Source organism: Hirsutella rhossiliensis, assembly GCF_020360975.1.
Source record: "Hirsutella rhossiliensis strain HR02 chromosome Unknown scaffold00001, whole genome shotgun sequence".
Taxonomy (NCBI): domain Eukaryota; kingdom Fungi; phylum Ascomycota; class Sordariomycetes; order Hypocreales; family Ophiocordycipitaceae; genus Hirsutella; species Hirsutella rhossiliensis.
The window spans coordinates 2671322-2686003 of NW_025408667.1; positions in this window are offsets into that span (position 1 = coordinate 2671322).

Genomic DNA, 14682 nt, shown 5'->3' on the forward strand with positions numbered 1-14682 from the left:
TATACCTATAGGTAGCGATATCTTTAATATAGCTAGAATATCGTCTATAATAAGGGTCTATTTTAAGGATATATCTCTCTATTCTTTATTTCTTAAGTAGATACTTAATATACGTAATAAAGAGGCCTTAACTAGTTAACTACTATATCGCGCTATAAGAGCGTTATATAGTCTTCTCTAAGTAGCTATCTTTACGAAGTAACTATAAGGAACGGTGTTCCTACTATAAATAAAGCAGCTATAATATACTCTCCCGATTATATAAGCTAATAAGTAGTATATTAATTATAGATAAAATCTTATCCTATAAAGTAAGAATCGCTCGTTATTTTGCATGTTATTATACATTAAACGGGTTGCCGGTTATCGTATAATCGGGAATCGAAGGAACAGAGCTAGCTTAGAATGCTAGCTAAGACCTCTTAAGAATACCGGCACGACCAACCTCCTTTAAACACGAATATTAGTGGAACCAAGACACTTCTAGATTTACTCGAGGTATCACGGAATTCCCTAGTCTTAGGGCTATACGGCAGCCTAAATCTAGTCCCGAAAGGTTCTTCCGTTCAGCTATAATTATCTATATAAGACAGTATGTCCGCTAGTAAATAGATAAAGGATTATTAACTTTAATACCTCTTCTATATACTAATATACTACTAATAAATTCCGTTGAAAATCCTACCTTATACTCCTTCTTCCCCTCTATTATATAGTCTTACGTAATTCCTTAATTTCCTAAAATTCCGCTTTTGCTTATATACCTTAAGAGTAACTAAAAAGAGAAGCTTTAGAAATTATAAGGGAATATATATTACGGTACGATTAGTTAAGTAGTAGAGATAGCTAGAGGTACTACGCTATATATATTATATTCTCCTTATTATAAGACTAAAGCTTACTAGAAGAGGGATTTCTTCCTCTTTAGTTAAAGTAGTAAGAGGTTTATAATATATAAGCGGGGTAGGCACGATTCCCTGCCGATACCCTACCAATATATTAGTACTACGTACCTAAGTACTTTATTAGCCTATACCTCTTAGTAGCGCTCTTATACTTCTTTAAACGTTTTACTATACGCTATTCTTCTCTTTACTACTATTCTAGCTTTACTTACTACTTCTCTACTCTTTTAAGTACTACGGCTTCTTATTAAATCTAGGATCTTATTTTCGGTAGACTCCTTTTAAGAGAGGTTATATCCGCCTCCCTTATATTAATAATAATTATATCTTCTTAGAGCTATTCCTTTAAATCTATAGTATCTTAGTCGGTTAGGTTCCTATCCGCTTCTTCTTTAGTATCCTCCCTAGCTTCTATAGCTTCTTAGTCTATAGTCCTATCCTTAACCGAATCTTTAGTATTTAAGTTATTATTAGTAAGCTCCCCTTACTCCCTTTTCTCTTCCTTCTTATTATTATACTATAATTATAATTCTTAGCTAATTTTATTATCTATATACTTACTCTTATCGAACTCTATAAATCGAACCTTATAGACCTTCTTATTAGCTAGGTTCTAGACTAGATAGATTTTATCTATCTCCTCTTTATATCTAATAAAAACTCCTTACTATACTCTTTTTAAAAGCTATATTCTCTTTTCTTTAGGAATAAATACCTAGGTAAGATATCCGAATACTCTTAAGTACCTTAATCTTAGCTTCTCTCTATACTATAACTCCTATAGGCTTTTAGCTATTCCCTTAATAACTGCCTTATTTCTTAGATAAGCTACTATTATATTTAAAAACTCTTAGTATACTACCGGGAGGTCTATTTTATAATATATAGTAGACCTCCTTTTTAATATAGTTCTTATACTCCTCTTAGAGATACTATTCCCCTCTAGGTAGTAGCTTACTATTAGTTTAATTTAAATAGCTCTCCTTATATAAAATACCCTTATTACTTTATTTAGAAACTCCTTTCCGCGATTAAAGCGTATCGCCTTAACCTTTTCGCTTTTTCTATACTAGCGATACTCTACCTCTATAATAACTACCTAGGCTTTAATCTTATTAGTAATTCTCGTTTTATCTTTAGAAAAATAAACCTAAACTCGCTTAGTAGCTTAATTAGTAATTATTAATATATACTTTATTCCTTAAAGTAATAGCTTAACTAGCCCTTAAAGATCTATATAGACTCTCTCTAGCTTTTCTATTACCGTAGATATTAGCTCCTTTAAGACCTTTCTTATTATTTTAGTATAAGAGCGCTACTAGGAGGTATAGGCTAATAAAGTACTTAGGTACGTAGTACTAATATATTAGTAGGGTATCGGTAGTGAATCGTGCCTACCCCGCTTATATATTATAGACCTCTCGCTACTCTAACTAAAGAGGAAAAAATCCCTCTTTTAGTAGGCTTTAGTCTTACGACGAGGAGAATATAATATATATAGCGTAGTACCTCTAGCTATCTCTACTACCTAACTAATCGTACTATAATACGTATTCCCTTATATTTAGCCTTAGTATAGCTTAAGTAGAATAATAAGTAGAATAAGATATTTTTAAGATTATCTATTATAGCGTTTAGTTTGCCCTCTATATACTTTCTAGGGTATCCTAGCTTAGTATATAGTAGTCTTTTAAGTATCTTTAGGATTAACTTTAGCGCTACCTTATTATCGCTATCCTTTTCTTAGATTATATAGGCTCAGTGCCCTCTTATTTAGCTTAAGCGCTATACCTTTTTATATCTATAGCTAAATAGTACCTCCTCCTTACTATTATCGTTACTATCCTATACTTTAGACCTATTATTCCCTTTATTTTATATACTACGGCTACGACCTATAAATTATATAGTTTCTCCCTTAATTATTATATTAACGAGCTTTAACTCTTTACTTTCTAGAGAGCTCTATGCCTTTGTATTATTAATATCTCTATTAAAGCGTTTAAGATATCGACTATAGTATTAAAAGCATCGTCTATACTTATTTATAAGAAGTAAATTAATAGCTATTTATAAATAATAATATCCTTATCTTAGCTATTAATCTAAGCTTAAAGTCGCTTTAGGTCGTCGACCTTCTCCTATATAGTTCTATTTATCTATATACTAACGTCGTATAGTATTTATATTAGCTATTAAAGGTACGCTTTATTTAATATTATATATCGCTTAACGAGGGACTAATAAATTACTTATAGATCAGTAAGATAGTTAACTAAGTTCTTATAGATCTAGTTAATACTCTATTATATTTTTATTCTTATAAGAGAGATATTTTTAATATCTATAGTATTCTCTCTTAGCGTTAATAAATCTAACGATTCTGCTATTGCCTTACTAGTAATATAGTTTATAAGATCGTTACTTAATAAGTTATCTTTAAGATCTATCTTCTAGCTATTAAAGGAGTCTCTTTTATTAAGGATAGTTCCTTTATAGTCTTTCTTACCTATAGTACTAGGTCTTTACTATTAACTATCTATTCTTAACGAAAAAGTATTCTTATATACTAAGTTTAATCGTATAGTAGAAGTATAATAAAAGCAACCGGGTATATAACCTATTACGATTAAACTTACTTTTATTTTATTCTATTTAATAGCTCTTAATATATATATATATATAGCGGCACGTCCGTACTACTATCTAGTAACTTAATACTTATAGGTGCTACCTAAATATATCTTAGTCTATATCTTAATAAAAGCTAGTAATACTTAAGAAGGGTTTCTTTAGTTATCTTATATAAACTAGATATATATTCTAAGGAAACCTTTATAATTCGGCGCGCTATATACGTTAGTAGAGAGGTAAAGCTTAGAGGGTAAAGATTAAAGCCGTTTTTATTAGATATCTTTATAGATTATATAGGAGTTTATATAAAGCTTTTAAATATAGCTATATAAGGTGCTAATTAGCCCTTCTATAGTAGAATTCGCTGCTATAAGCAAAGTATATAACTTAGGCTAGGTATTATAGTTATATAAGAGGTTTCGTATAGTAATAAGCTAAACTAAAGCTTTTATTACGGCCTTTAAATTAATTGCCTTTTATAAAACCTACTCTTTTCCTTCCTAAAACTTAATAAGATTAACCTCTCTAGCTTTATTAAAAGCGTCTTTTAGAAGGTTATAATATATTTTCTTAGCTAGGGTTAACTTAAGACTAGTAACGTCTATTATATATATCTTTAGTAGATAGTTACGAAATATAGTAGAGACGTAAGTCGAATAAGACGGGTTATTATAATACTTATAGTAGAATACTAAATCCCGTTTTAGCCTATAACGCTTAAGCTTAGATCCCTAAGGTTTCTATATATATTATTAAGTAGCATCCGCTATAGTTATTCTTTTACGCTTAGAAGTTATCGCGGTACTAGGTTTAAACGATACTAAGCCTTATATATCTTAGATCTTAAAGGCCTCTATAGCTATAGCGGATACGAAACTATTATTATTAGCTAGCCCGCGGAAGATAGGTAGACTTATTATTAGAGTCGTAAATAGTATAAAGCTAGATAAATAATAGTATAAAACCCTAAGTAACGAAGAATATTAACTACTAACTAAATATCTTAAGGTCTTTAGTAGCTTTAATTTATTCCGATCTACCTATATAGGATTATAGGAGGTAACGCTTAATATAATATTAGTTACCTTAGAACCGCTTAAGCGATACTAATCTAAACTTTTTATTCTTCTTTAGCGAGATTAGTATTATAGAGTAAGTAGAGGCATAGGCTTAAGTACGGTCTATTAAAAGAAGGTTAATAATCTATAAAGGGGAAAAGGAAGAGAAGTATAGGCCTAGCCTATATAAGCGAGGAGGCCGTTTATATATAGACTTAGCCTAGACCTTAATCTAGGCTTATATAGGGTAAAAGCCTTTATATTATACCCCTACCTAGCTTTTAAAGAGGCGCGCTTTTAAATAATACCTAATACCGCGCTTAAGGGAACGGAACCCTCGCGTAGACTATATACGCCTAGTCGCGGAAAAAGCGTTAGTAAATAATATATAATACCCTTTTAAGCGAGCTTCTCGGATAGACTATATTATTAATAGGGGCCGCGCCCTAAGAGTCGGGCTTTAGTACTTCTAGCTAGGGAGTAGAGGTATATAGAATAGCGCGTAGCTAGCTTTAGTAAGCTTATAGTATCCCGCCCCCCTTATATCGGCGTACGGTAGTAGCTCTTAGTACTATAACGTAAGGGACGGTACTTTAGTATATAAGGCTCCGCTCCCTCTTATATAGGGCTATATAGGCACTCCCTTTTACTATAGTTATATTATATTAGCGGCCTTCCTATATCTTAGCTGCCCTTTTAGTTACTATAAGTATATATCCCTTTTATATAGTAGCTACTACTATATATAAGGAGACGCCGATAAAGCTTATAGAGGTATTACTAAGATTACTTATTACTAGAGTTAATATTATCGAACCTAACCTCCTTTCTATCTTAGCGTATTACGGGACACCCTACGGTCGATAATCTAGGTACTTATAACGATATCGGCCTCCCTCCCTAAGGCTCCCCGTAGAAGAAGGAACTTAGAAGCTACTAGGCAAACTCCGGGAAATCACCCGGAAATCCTAGAAACGATAACCGAGCGGATTATATAAATATTTTATAGAGATTTCCCCTAGGGATATATTATATAGGAAATATACCACGATTTCCTAAGTAATAATAGTTCCTTAGGGATTATACCGATATTTCCTTAAAAAGTTACTATAAGGATATAGCGGGGAAATTATAGAGAAATACCTATACCTACCTAGGGAAAATACTAGGAAATACCGCTAATACGCCGTACTACTATCGTATAATTATAAGGTTAAGATATTACTTAGTTAAAGCCCTAAGTAAGGTCTTACGCTTACTATAGTATATATAGAAGATAGAGAACCTACTAGATCTTAAGCGGGTAGAGAAGAATATAGATAGTTATTACTACTCTTACTTTAACTTATAAGACTAGTAGCTAGTCTATATTTAATACGCGTAATAATATATAGTAGCTAGTTTATATAATATATTTAATTATATATAGTAGCTAGTCTATTTAATTACTTATTAAACCTATACTAGATCTAAGTAGATAGTAAGGTTAACGTACTAGCCCTATACCGAGGGACTAGTATATAATAAATAGTAGTAATTCCTATTCCCTTAACTATCTATTTTCTTAAAGTCTATATTTAGTAGAACGTAAGATAGAGAATAGGGAAAGGGACGAGTTAACCTTAACTTATAAACCCCGATATCTTCTTAGAAAGAAAGCTCTTACTTATATACTAACGAATACCGGCTTCCTAATCTCTTTTTATAGAAGAAATACTTAGGGAACTCTAGATAGAGGTAGAACTTCGACGTATTAAAGCTTAAGTATTATAGAGCTTCTATTAGTAGTTAGAAAGATACCTATTTTTAGGATATTTCCCGTTAAGTGCTTATAGAAATAAAAGATAGCCGGATCGCCTACCTTAGCGGTAGGAACGATACTTAGAGGAATTAAGAGCGGAACTTCTACGATACGACTTACTAGCCTACCTAGCTAATCGTTAAAGCCTATAGGAACGAATTAATAACCTAGAATACGTTCTAGTAATAAGGTAATATTAGCTATAAGTAATAGAGCTATATAGAAATCGGTATAGTATAGCTTCTCCCGCCCCGCCCTAACTACCTTTATTAGAAGGATAAAGCCTTAGAAGTTCGCTAAGAAGTTCGCTAAATTATAACGAATAAAGTAAGGAAGAACCTTTAAATAATACTACCTTTAACGGTACGTTCGCGATAATAACCTTAGCGAACTAGCTAGTAAGTCTAATTATAAAAGAAGCTCTTATAAGACTACTAGTAAAAGCTATAGTAAGAGATATTAAGGATAATACTACTATAAACCCTCCTTAAGTACCCTTAGTATATATTAAACTAAAAGATATAAGGAAGTTTAACCCTACTAGCCCTTTCGATATAACGTTTAATATCCTCGAAGAAACTAAGAAAATAATTATATATAGAAGCGTCGATTAATTTATTAATTCCCTAAAACGGGTAGCTATCCGCGGACCGGAATACGCTAACGAACTAGTAATACTTATCCTTAGTTTACTCCGCGGAACCGCTATTAAATAGTATTCTAGCGATCTTAGCGAATCTAACTAAGCTATACTTTATACCCTAGACTAAGGATATACCGCTTAGTATACTAAACTATAAAAACGCTTTACTATCTAGCCGGAAGTAGCTTTAAGATCGTTATAAATAAAACGATTTACTACCTTAGATATTATAAATAGAGCTAACTTCTATAAATAGACATTAAAGCTCTACCGAAAAGTAAAAGTAGTACTATACTTAGAAGAGCACCTTACTATACTAGTCTATTAACGACTAAACGTATTACTATAAGAATTATTCTACTAACCTATTAGTTTAGAATTATTTAATACTTAGATTAATAACTATAAGTAACTTATCCTATAGTTAGAAACTAAGCTAATGGTTAGGTTATAAGGGAAAATAAGCAACGTAGTAAAAGGACGTATATAAAGCGGGTTACGCGAAACTAAGAATAAGACTATAGTAAACTCTATTATATTTATAGCTAAACTAACTAACTAGAAACCCTAAGAATAAGGATAATTCTAATAGAAAGGAAATATAACGACTATATTAAGATAGAATAATCTACGCTAGGTAGATATAGGCTTAGTACTAAACTAGTTAACTAGTCCCTAAACTAAACTATAGCCTTAGGATTCGAAACTAAAGGAGGGCTCTTAGGAAAACCTAATCGTTATTAACCTCGCCTATTAGCTTTAAGTAGCACTAACTAACGACTAAGGCGGGATCTATCTTTCCTAGGAAATATAAAACTAGATCCTATTTACTTAGAATAAAGGGCTAGAAGATAGTAATACTACCGCTAATATAGGAGAAGAAACTAAAGAAATAGAAGATAAGATCCTATTTATTCCCGATATAATAGAAGTAGAACCTATAGGACTAAGCCGTTCGCTTAGAATACTAAGGAACTAGCTAACTATAAGAGCGGCGCTATAAACCGAAATATTAAATCTATTAAAGCCGTCTTAGTTTATATACGCTTAGATATCTATCTTTAGAACTAAAGGCCTAGACTAGCTATTAAATATATATATAGACTCTAGTATAGCCCGCTCTATAATTAAGGAAGACTAGCTTAACTACTTTAACGATATAACCCTCGATATAACTTAGTAGGTCCTACTATCTAGTATAGGGAAAAGCTAAACTAAGGGTTAGGCGACCTTAATAATAAATATCCTAGGAAAATAAGGAATAGGATTTAAGGTTAAATAATTTACTATTAGCGCTTAGGTAGTCTAGACCCTATCTATAGGATTATTACTTAGATAAGATTTCTTAGTACTTAACGAAGTTAATATCTTAAATTCTAAGGGAATAATATCTATTAGCTTATATAGCAACCTAATAGTTATAGCTCGCTCGACCTAATAGGGCTACGCGATCTATTATTAGGTTACGTACTAAGCCGACGTTAACGTCCCTATATATAGGATAGAACGCCTACTAGCGTAGATTAAGGATATACTAAGAGATCGTAACTTAGTATTCTTTCTAAGAGACCTATTATTAGCTTATAACTTAATCTAAGGTATAAATCTAGTTATAGTAGTTAATACTACCGCTCGCTATATTAGATTTAAGAAAGGATAGTACTTAGGAATATTAATAGACCTTAGCGACGAAATATAGTTTTTATAGATCGACCTACCTAAGGAAACCCTAGCTAGGGTAACTCTAACTAAAGAGCCGGCCTTATAGAAAACTATAGAATATAGCGACCTATACTAAGTTACTAACCTATTAATAGAAACCCTAGAGGAAGGGAGCCCTAAGTTTACTAAAGAGGAACTCCCTTTATAGATATATAGATAGACTCTAAACTATAAGATCGGGATTATACGAGACTATAGCTTCCTAGAAATAACTACTTTAAAGGACGTTAAAATCTATAATTAGGACCCTATATTTATAGAAAAGATCTAATATATAGTCGCTTCCTTCCCGACCCTATAAAAGGACTAAGGTACTATTAAGGTCTACCTAGACTACTATATATATATTCCGCTAATAGAAAATTAGTACTTATATAAACTAGCGTTTAGGGCTTACCCGCTTAGCTAGAAGGATAAGGTATTAATCGACTAGACCTACGAGGACCTATACTAAAAGGGGCGTATAAAATAGGCTATAGAGGTAACCCCGTTCGCTTACCCTATATTTATAGTCTAGAGAACTATATATAGTAATAAAAAGGGCTAAATAGTAATAGACCTATGCGCTTTTAATAGCGTAGCTATCTTAGACTCCTACTTAATACCGCTTTAAGGAAATATAATCTAGAAGCTATAGGGGAAACGCTTTATTTCTACTATAGACGCTTAGTCTTTCTTTTATTAGTTCCTTATCTATAAGGAGTATTAAGAAAGGTTTATAGTAATTAGCTATAGAGGCTTAAAACGACTAACGGTAGCCTTAATAGGATATAAGAACTTACCTATATACGTCTAAAGATTTATAGACTAAATCCTTTAAGAATATATAGAATATTCCTTTAAGTATATCGATAATATTATAATATACTTAGATATAAAAGACAACTACGTTCGTTACCTTTAAGCTATCTTCTAACTCTTTATAGACTATAACCTAGCCTTAGCTAGATCGAAATTATTCCTAGGCTACTTATTTATAGAACTATTAGGATTTTAAGTCGATAGTATCGGCCTAATAAATACTAAAGAATAAGTATAGGTATTATAAGACATAGAGTTTCTAAATACCTTATAAGTACTAGAAAAGTAGCTCGGCTTAGTTAACTAGCTATAGTACTTAGTAGCCTACTTCTCTTAAAGGGTAGAGGCGCTCTAAGTTTAGAAAATAGTAATACTTAAGAAAGTATAGGATAGTTAAGCGCTACTTAAAGGATCGGTAAGGAATAAATATACCTTTAAGGCAACGTACTAACCTTCCTTAGCGGAGGAATAAGCCTTCTAAGATATTATAAACGCTCTTATAAAACTAACGCGGCTATACTATTTCGACCTATAATAGCTATTATTCCTATAAATCGACGCTAGCCGCGAGCTAAGCTTTACGGTAATAGCCTTTTACCTTATACTAGGGGTAGACTAGAACCTAGGAAGGACCCCGCCTTAGATAAGTATCTAGCTAATCCTTTACCTTAGTAAACGCTTAACTAGCGGAGAACCTAGATACTAGCCTACTAAACTTAAAGTTACTTATCTTTCTTAGGTATATTAAAAGCTCTAGTTATATATTATCTCTACCTTACTACTAAAGGTCGTTATACTAACTAACTACGCTACTATTAGCGTAATCCTAAAGTAAATATCGCTATTTACTATTAGTATAAAGACTAATAATCGGGTTATACTTACTTTATAGTACCTTAGCTAGTTTCCTTTAAAGGTCTACTATATTCCTAGAACCGCTAATATCCTTACCGATATACTATCTTAATTACTATTTATAATACCTAGGAAATATAAACCTAGGAAAATAGACCGCGTTTAAGAAGATAAAGCGCTAGTTAAATACGTATATATAGTTATAGAATCCTTTATTTAACCTAACCTACGCTAGAAGATCTAAGGAGTATATATAGAAGAACTAAGGTAGGCCGGTATACTAAAGTAGCTTAAAAACAATAAGTCCTAGGTCGGTCTCCTATTTATTTAGTAGAACAGGTTACTTTACTTAGTTAAGTTTAAAGGTCGTTATTAGCTCTATATCCCTACTATTTACGCTAAGGAAATTATCGCTAACGACTATATATATAAATTTTACCTTAGACGGCGAAGGATATAAGAGGAGTTATCCTTTATATTCGCTATTACTAGCTTTAAGAAACTTATTAATAGCTTTATCGATAAGTATAACGCTTACTATAGGAACTAAACTAACTAGTTAAAGGCCCTTAGTAAGTTAGTTCTAATTACGTTCTTAGCCTTACCTTTTTATACGATCGCTATAGATTTCGTTATAAGACTCTTAGACGTCCCTATAGACCGAACTTTATAGATACTACTTATTAAGGTCTACTATAATATACTACTAACGGTAACCGATAAGTTCTTAAAAATAAGGCTCCTTATCTTAGGCTATAATTAGTTTACTATTTACTAAGTTAATACGCTATAACTAAGGGATTCCCGCTTAGATTATCTCTAACTAGGACCCTAAGTTCCTTTCGGCGTTCTAAAAAGGACTATAGATAGCGTATAGGTCTAAGTTACTAGTATCTATAGCTTAGTATCCTTAGACTAACGGCTTATTAAAATAACGTAACTAGGTAGTTAAAACCGCGCTTTAGTTTTTTACGACCGACTTCCTATCCTATTAATAGGTCGACGCGTTACTACTACTTTAATTTACCCTTAATAACTCTTACTCCGCGGTAATTAGTACTTTTCTAAGTAAGCTATTAACTAGGATATAGATAGATAATAGTAAGCGATACCTTAGAGAAGGCCCTTTATAAATAGATAGGGAGATACTTTAAGACTAAGCTAAGATCTCGATCGCCCTAGCTTAAGTAGGAATAAAAAAGCGGTATAATATAAAGTACCGAGTACTAAAGTTTAAACCTAGAGACTAGGTATAGCTCTAGCTAGGGAAAGGATATAGCGTAGCTAACGGATAGGTAGTAAAGTTAAAGGAACGCTATATAAGACCGTTCGAAGTCCTTAAGCGGATCGGCTATTTAGCCTACCGCTTCGACCTAGCCGGATCCCTAAATATCTACGATATCGTTTCTATCGCGTAGCTATAGCTAGCCGAACGACTAAACGCCCGACCTAGCCCGGAACCTAATACTAACTACTAAGAAGTCGAAAGAATCCTTAACTCTAGAACTTATAGATATAGCTAAGGGACCGCTCGTATAAAATACCTTATTAGCTAAAAAGGCTAGCTAAGTAGCTATAATTCCTAGGTAGCCGCTAAGGATATCGTCGCTAAAGACCTTATCGAAGAATTTACTATATAGTAAGGAGTATTATAAGGTCGTATTACCTATACCTAAAAGCTCCGCTCGCGCGCTATATAATAGTACGAGCTACTATAGCTAGGGGAGAAATAATAGTACGTAGTACGCGCCGTTATTATTCGTTCTCCTAGAAGTCTAAGAACGGGTTAACTAACTAATAGTATTAATAGGCCGCCCGCGGCGAACGGTAACTTAATTCTATATTTACCTACGTTTATTTTTATTTTAGGAACCTAATTTCCCTATTCTTTTATACTCCCTTTTTTATATTAAACCGCGCCCCTCTTATACCTATATTCGAGGTTCCCGCTATCTAGGGCTATAAGTATTATAGTAAGGACCTAGTATTTCGCTAGTATTTCTACGACTAAATCTACCGCCGACCGCTACGCTTAAGCCTTAAGGGATTCTACTAAGTAGTTTAATTATATAGGAATAAGGTAGAGCTCCTCTATAACCTTAAGTCTAATATAGCTATATTTACTAAGTAGAAATAGGATAATTATAGTATATATACTAACTACCGCGACCTCCTTATAAGAGAAGGGTATAATCTTAACGTAGGCTTAGTAGAAAACGGTATATACTATACCCCTTTATCTCTTTCCCTAGCTAAAGCCTATAATCTACGTAAACGTAACTAGCTATACTTCTCTATACCTTATAGTATCGCCGCTTATTATATTACTACTATAACTCCTATAACTACCTAAACTAAGGTAAACGCAACGTTAACTATCCGACTATAGTAGGTCGGCGCTTCCTATCGCCCTATTCCTAGCACTCTATTACGCGTTTGCTTTAATAACTATGCCCTATCGCTATTAAGCTCTAGTAATTTATCTAGTAACTCGCTACCCTTAGTTTCCGGTATTATAAGGAAAACCCCTAGTACCCCTTAAAACGCCCGTAGGTAGTTTGCCCTATCGTTTAATAAGGACGAGCTTCTTCCCTTATCGCTACGCGACCTAGATAGAGCTATCTTCCCTAATAAAACTAAGAGGATAACTAGCGCTCTTAGAACCGCGTAGATCGCTACTATCTTAGCCGATATCGTTAATAAGCTCCTATTTAAATAGGTAGCCTCTATAGACGCTAAGATACTTAAGATTATCGCTACTATTACTAGTATAAAGTGCCTCCTTACCTATCTAAAGATATTTAAGGCCGCCGCTATAGAGGAGCGCGAGGCCTCTAGTATACTAAGAACTTATAAGTTTAAAGAGACCCTTAAGCGTACCCTAGCTAGGACTAGAGGATCTAGTATAGTAGACCTTATATTTAACGAGCTATTAAGGAACTTATTCGCTAAACGCTTACTTACCGCCGCCGCGGCCTTACCCTCTACTCCCTCTAAGCGGGCTAACTTATTCGCCGAGGAATAGGCCCCGATACTAGTCTAATAAAAGCTTAACCCCTTCTAGGTTCTAAGCCGCGGAAAGCTTAGACTATTCCCTATCGTACCTTTTATAGTATACTACGATAACCCGGGCGATACTAATAGCTATATAGGTATTATTTACTCTAGGTTAGAAGCGCTAGTCTATAGAGCCCTATACGCGGCCGTAATCTAGGTAAATTTATTCGCCGCTATCTATAAGGAGGCCGACGCTAACCTCTCGCTCGGCTAGTACGCTGCCCTTACTAAAGTGCCCGCTAGCTTTATCTATTAGTTTACGTTCGCCGCTTACCTCTTAGACGACTCGCCTAAGCTCGCTATAGCTTATTAAAGAGCCGCCTACGTCGGCCCCCTATATATACTAGCCGCGGCCCGCCCCTATATAGCTAACGTAATAGCCTATTTTAACTTATTAGACTAGAAGTTTACCGACGTATACTTAAGCGGATTTTAGAACCTAGGCCTAACTATATAAGCACTAGTAGTAGTAATCTATAACTAAATTCTAGCCTCTTATAATAGACTAGCTATAATACTCTTAGTAGAACCGGCCGTAAATAACGCTTATAGCGTGCCTATCTATAGAGCCTTTAATATATAGGATGCCCCGGCCGACGTGCTAGTAGGCCCTAAGGAACTAATAAAGGAGGAGGCTAAGGAGGAAATCCCCCGCCCTACCCCTACCCCCGCGGCGTAAGATAGTCGGATACTAGGTTAGTCTCGTAGTATCCCTAGCCCTATTTATTTTATTACTAGCTTAGCTATAAAGCGCCCCCGGTTATAATTAGTTTTCCCCGGCTTAGCTATACTACGCCCCCGGCCTTACTTATTTATTACCTTAGTTTAGCTACTTAGCGCCCTTAGTCCTAATAGTATTTTACTCCTAGCTTAGCTACCTCGCGCCCTTAATATTAGTCGCACTAAGTTACGTTCTAGATAAAAGATAAGTTATTCCTTATATTAACCTTAGAAATCTATATAACTCTACTACGATTCCCTATTAGCGTGACTCCCGCCTAAATACCGCGGGAAACTAATAAGGACGTTAGTTAATTCTTTTACCCTAGGTATTTATTACGGGATACCCTACGGTCGATAATCTAGGTACTTATAACGATATTAGCTTCCCTCCTTAAGGCTCCCCGTAGAAGAAGGAACCTAGAAGCTACCGGGTAAACTCTAGGAAATTACCCGGAAATCCTAGAAATAATAACCGAGTAGATT